Here is a 6852-nt window from a genome sequence, read left to right as displayed (position 1 = left end):
TAAATTGGCACACGTTAACTGAATCGTGTTCGCCTTCACACTGATTGTCTGCGGATTGTCCTGCACACATTCACACAATACAGCCTGAAACACCGGCCAGCTGTTCATACAATATTAATAACATCGGATGCTACGATCCGATTATTATCCTTCAGTTTATTTTTAACTAATCACGGCACTGTACCGGTCCTGTGAAATCCACGTTTTTAATGCACTCGGATATTAACTGTAAGCAGTCATTGTTTCTGTACGTGGATTTCACTCCATGCTGCTAATAAAATTGTATTTTCTTCGTGATTGCACACGGCACTTTTACTTGAGTAGTTTTTTAAACCAATACTTTTACTTCTACTTGAGTAAAATTTCATCAATGTAACATTACTTCTACTTGAGTAGGATTTTCCAGTACTCTTTCCACCTCTGATTATTTAGCTGTCTGAGAAAGGGGACCAGCTTTTAAGATGATTAAAATAACACTAATAAGCAGCAATGGCAGAAAGGTACAACGACAGGAGACCATAGTGTATCTTGCAAATCCACCCTGTGTTAAAGATGGGGAGATTTCTGAAGCAAATCACAGTTGAGAACTCCAATGAGGTCTTTCTGCTGTGTAAGTTCTGAGTTGTCATCACTGGGGAAGACACCGGTGTTTGCTGTGCTTATAAGATAGGCTGTTGCAATTGTTTAGTTTAGTTTTGTTTCGTTTTCTCAATCCACTTATCTTGGCGAGGGTCACAGCATTGCCGTTGTCTGATTCAGTATGTATATACTGACTGGCAGTAAGCATTAAAACAACGTATACTCACCAGATTATGCTAATAGAGACTGCATGAAATAGGTTCGGATTTTTATTTGTTTTTAATTTATTACATGTGTATTTCTAATCAATCACTACACCTTCCACAAATCAGGTTATCTATAGATATCTTAATCTTAATGCAATGTATTTTTTCCCAAAATTTTACAATCTCCTTTTTGCACCAATTTAGAACCATCAAACTTAGTTCACCGCTATGATTTCTGTGACCAAGCAGAAGCATGGCAAAACCATCTGCAGATTTAGCATTTTAAGTCCATAATGCCTATAGTCCTTCTACCACACCCATTGGATGATATTATGCAGATACTGTAACACCTTGAATGGGCAGCCACAGGAGTTTCTTGTGTGTCATGAACTGAAATTTTACATGGCTTGCTTCTCATTACTCTGTATCTGAGTGTCATTACTTAGCTCTTAGTCATAAATAGTGTTTGACTGCAATATAAAACAGTTTGTTTCTTAGACCATAAGAGTATAAGAAAGTTTGCAAACGAGAGGAGGCCATTCAACCCATCATGCTTGTTTGGTGTCCATTAATAACTATGTGATCCAGTCTATTTTTGAATGTTCCTAAATTGTCGGATTCAACCACATCACTGGGGACTTTGTTCTAGATTGTAACAACTCTCTTTGTGAAGAAGTGTCTCCTGTTTTCTGTCTTCAGTGCCTTGTAGCCCAATTTCCATTGTGTCCCCAGGTCTGTGTGTCCCTGGAGCTCTGGAAAAGCTCCTCTGCTTTGACGTGGTCAATGCCTTTCATGATTTTGAAGACTTGAATCAATTCCCCACATAGTGTTCTCTGTTCCAGGGTGAAAAGGTTCAGTTCCCTCAGTATCTCAATAGGACATTCCCCTCAAACCTGGAATAAGTCTGGTTGCTCTGCTCTGAACTGCCTCTAGAGCAGCGATTTATTTCTTGAAGTGTGGTGCCCAACACTGTACACAGTATTCCAGATGAGGTATAACTAGTGCATTTTACAGTCTCAACATTATTTTGTCAATATACCCTAGCATTTTCTTAGCTTTTTTTTTGCCTCCCCACATTGTTTGGATGGGGAAAGTGATGAGTCCACAAACTCATAGGTCTTTCTCATGTGTTACTTCTTCAAGTTATATTCCTCCCATAGTGTAATAATAGTGGACATTTTTTATTACCTGCATGTAATACCTTGCACTTGTCCACATTGAATTTCATCTGCCAGGTGTCAGCCCACAACTGAATATTATCTAAGTCCTTTTGAATAACCTGTGCTGCCGAGATTGTATCTGCTGAGCCACCTATTTTAGTATCATCTGCAAATTTGACAAGTTTGCTAACTATCCAGAGACCAGATCATTAATATAGATTAGAAGAAGCACAGGTCCTAATACTTATCCCTGTGGAACTCCACAAACAACCTCACTCCAGTTAGAAGCAACTCTTCTTATCAACATCCTCGGTTTCCTATACATCAACCAGTTCATTTTCCATCTACTTACATTACCCTGAATACCTACAGCTTCCAATTTTAGGATCAATCTTTAGTGTGGAACCTTATTAAAAGCTTTCTGAAAATCTAAGTATATCATATCATATGCTTTCACGTGATCTACAGCTGCAGTTGCATGTTCAAAGAACTGTAATATATTAGTAAGACATATGATCTGCCTCGTCTAAATCCATGTTGAGTATCTCCAAGAAAATGGTTTTCATTAAGATACTCCTACATTTTCTGTCTAATATTTTTTTAAAGTAATACAGGTAATACATAAATGACACATCTTTTTAAGAAAACCAACAGTGGTCTTTTTAATGGATGGCCTGCCTTAAAGACAGGTCTGTAGGACTTGGAAATGTTGAGGGAGAAAGTCAAGAGTTGAAATATAAGGTGTGTCCTGACCTTGCACCCTTTTTCTTCAGATGCACACCTAGTTACCAGCCGCAGGGTCAAAGGAGGATGAAGCAGAGTAAATTATGATTTTATAGCAGCTTGTGATTTTACAACAGTGAAAGACTCCAATAACTCCTGTTTAAGTGCTTTCTAAGCACTCCAGCCAACCGCAAAACAAGCTGGAGGTGTTCCACCAGGACAGGGAAATGAGAGTGGCTCCCTGCCAGAATGCTGCAAACTGACAGCGGGGGTGGGAATGGGTGGGGGGATGGAAGTTTGAAGAGATTTCTGGTTTTGGATCTGAGCCTTACACTTGGACTCAGAGCCTTACCCCTTGAAAGCTGATGTAAATGTTTGTACTAGCATCATGCTTGGGATACTCTTTGCAGTGTATCCTGTTTGGTGCTTTAATAGCTTTGCACTAAGAGTTTTGGGGGTGTGGAACAAATGAGCCAAGCATGTAATTGAAATCAAAAGAAATCAAACAAAATGGGCCAACCTAGTTGTTTTTATTACTCCAGTGATCCACAGCATTGAGATGTTAAAAGACTGCAGTTATGGATGATTGAAACCACGCATCTCGGAAGTCTGTGTAGTGTCTCTTTGATATTCTTTCCAAATCCAAATGAGCAACCTGGATATAGAGATAAAACTAATGGGACACAACCATGCAGAAACAAACAGTGCAGGGTTGGGTAGCTTGGCTTTGAACTCCATACAGGGCCTGACCCTAAAACTGAGAATGAAGAAATGTGTTGTGAGCATTAGACAAATGCCTTAATTTTGGATTCATTTTTCAAGTAATTGTACTGAAATTGTTACATTGTTACATGTGACCAAAAAGTAAATCCAGTCTGTATCCATCCCAAGCATGACCTCTCCAGACCACAATGCTTACTGACTCTAACATGCCCATTTAACTTTTTCTCTCAAAACAAACATACTAAAGGTCAGCCTTCTAAGCCTATCATATGAATGCAGGACATTGGGTCTTCAAATGCTTTACACTCAATTTAAGCACTGTTTTCTCTGGTTGACAGGTTTGCAATTAAAATCCTCTCAAACAGTAGTTCACAGCCATTGAACTCCTGTGACAGGTGACATTGTCGAGGTCCCATTTCTCACTGTCCCCAAAGGTCTAATCACGGTTAGATATGTGCCCTTGGAAGTTTTCTTTTGTGAGATGAAGAGAGCTGTCAATACAGAGCATTGCAGCAAGTGGGAGAGATCGTTGCCCTTGAGCCCAAGGGTAGATGGGGGCAGGCTGGTCTCACACTTAACAACATAAGTAATTTAAGCACAACATAATAGCGTTGCCTACTCTGAACTCTCCTGAGTCTCTGAGTGTTTGTAATCTCTATACTACAAGTTACGGGGCTGCTCTAAAAGGATTTGTCCCTTATCAGCATCTCACGCACAGCATCTACCTGGAGGGAGAGTGTGCATCGTGGATAAACAGTTTCTTTCCTGCTGGTAAGAGTGAGGGAGCATCACCCCCCTTGTAATGCAGTCCTGACATTGCTACTCCCTGTTCAGTATAGAGTGGAAGCAGTAATAGTATAGTATTCTCACTGATGAAAACCAAAGACACACCATTAAAAAGTACAGATTTCACATCTTCAGATTATGCTTTAGCTTTTTATTTTGTGTATATTTAATAACTCTCCATATATGGATTCTTCTGATTCTATCCAATTGGGATTTCCTCATAGATTCCTTACAATGCCTGTGCAATGTGACTCAGGTTGCCCATTTTGCCAGGCTAACCAGTAATGGCCCCATAATATGGATACTTTTGGACAGAACACATTTTCAGAGTTGCTACAAAACTGTCTTATATTGAACATTAAAACTTTGCCTAAATTGAGATTGTGACCTTGCCACTTGATTGGGGTGAGACATTTGGAAGATGCAGTACATATGGAAGCATATAAAGGACTTTATTCAAATGTTAATGCAAAATGGAACATAATTATGCAATCCCACATCAAAGCTGCCATTGGCCCCTGTGTCAGTCACTCAAACAGTTACCTTCCTTCTTCCTGTTTGTATGAAATGTGACATGCACACAGGAACTCCCTCTTTTGCCTCTTCGCCTTTGGAACATCGAGACATGAGAGCTCTCTGTGTATTTGTTTGCAACACAAACTTGCGCTTTCGGTCAGCTGGCTGCACAAATAGTGCTGTTCACCCACCGATTCTCCACATTTGTCTGTCTCTGTGTGTGTTTTTACTTAGTTTTATTAACTAACACTGTTCTGTTCTGCGCCCTGGAGGCCCAGCTACCACTGTAGCCCTGTAATGTACATGGTTGCAGACAGTTCCCAGTAGAGAATGACTGCGGTCCTCACTCCTGGGCAGCCCAGGTGTGGCCCCAAGGGGCCCCTGTGACCCCTGTCTGGAGCTGTGTCAGCAAGGCCCCCCTACCAGGTACGCCTTGGGGCAGGCTCCCTTACTGTAATCCCTCCCCTTTGGGCAGTGCATAAGATTTGAAAGACAATGATTATCTGAAAAAGGAAACACTGCCCAAGGGTTGCAAGATCACACAGGAGTTCAAGTCTCGTGGCAAAAGAGTTTCCTGTGTGTGCATCACCTTTTATACAAACAGGGAGTAGGAAGGGACCTGTTTGACTGTCTGACGCAGGGTCCAATGGCAGCTTTGATTAAGAGATGTTTCGATTGGGTTGACTGATCCTCAAATTGGAAGCTGTAGGTATTCAGGGTAATGTAAGTAGATGGATTATGAACTGGTTGATGTATAGGAAACAGAGGGTGTTGATTAGAGGAGTTGCTTCTAACTGGAGTGAGGTTGTTAGTGGAGTTCCACAGGGATCAATATTAGGGCCTGTGCTTTTTCTAATCTATATTAGTGATCTGGACTCTGGGATTGTTAGCAAACTTGTCAAATTTGCAGAGGATACTAAAATAGGTGGCTCAGCAGATACAATCTCGGCAGCACAGTTTATTCAAAGGGACTTAGATAATATTCAGTTGTGGGCTGACACCTGGCAGATGAAATTCAATTCAATGTGGACAAGTGCAAGGTATTACATGCAGGTAACAAAAATGTCCACTATAATTACACTATGGGAGGAATAGAATGAGAGAAAGATCTAGGAGTCTAAGTGGACTCCTCACTTTCCCCATCCAAACAATGGGGGAAGCAATAAAAAAGGCAAACAGAATGTTAGGGTATATTGTCAAAAGAGTAGAATTTAAAACAAGGGAAGTAATGTTAAGACTGTACAATGCACTAGTTAGACCTCATCTGGAATACTGTGTACAGTTCTGGGCACCACAATTCAAGAAAGATATCACTGCTCTAGAGGCAGTTCAGAGCAGAGCAACCAGACTTATTCCTTGAGCAAGGTACTTCACTTCGATTGCTCCAGTAACATGCCCAGCTGTATAAATGGGTACAAATATAAGTCGCCCTGGATAAGAGTGTCTGCTAAATGACAAATAATGTAATATTATTATTATTATTATTATTATTATTATTATTATTATTATATTTTTCCCCCTTCATTATTTTCCCAGGCTTTTATGCAGGAGCCAGCCAATTGGGGAGTGCTGCACATCATGTGCTTCCTCCAGAGTAATCCGCAAAAAGGCTTCTGGGGGATGTAGTGCCATTCAGGGCCGCCTTTACCTACTCTGCCCAGCACTGTGTCACATGTGAATTGCATAAGTATAACACCACATACTCTTATAAAACAAAAGTTAATTAAAGATAAAACAACTGAAATGTGTTAGTTTCACCCCCCGAGTTAATGCTTGGTAGAACTACCTTTGGCAGTAATTACAGCTGTGAGTCTTTTGGGGGGTAAATCTCTATCAGCTTTGCACATCTGATTCCTGTTATTTTTGCCCATTCATCTTGCCAAAATTTCTCTAGCTCTTAAGCTGGATGGGCACAGATGGTTAACAGCACAGTCTCACAGATTCTCAATTGGCTTGAGGACTGAGCCATTATAGGACACTCAGCTTCTTGTTTATAAACCACTCCAGCGTAGTCTTGGCTGTGTGTTTAGGATCATTGTCATGCTGAAACGTGAAGCTCCGACCTAGTCCAAGGTCTCTTGCAGACTGAAGCAGGTTTTCCTCTAGGATTTTCCAGTATTTGTCTCAATCCAATTTAACCTCAATCCAGAAAAGTTTTA

The sequence above is a fragment of the Amia ocellicauda genome, chromosome 20 (assembly GCF_036373705.1).
Source record: "Amia ocellicauda isolate fAmiCal2 chromosome 20, fAmiCal2.hap1, whole genome shotgun sequence".
NCBI lineage: Eukaryota > Metazoa > Chordata > Actinopteri > Amiiformes > Amiidae > Amia > Amia ocellicauda.
This window is presented reverse-complemented; position numbering follows the sequence as displayed.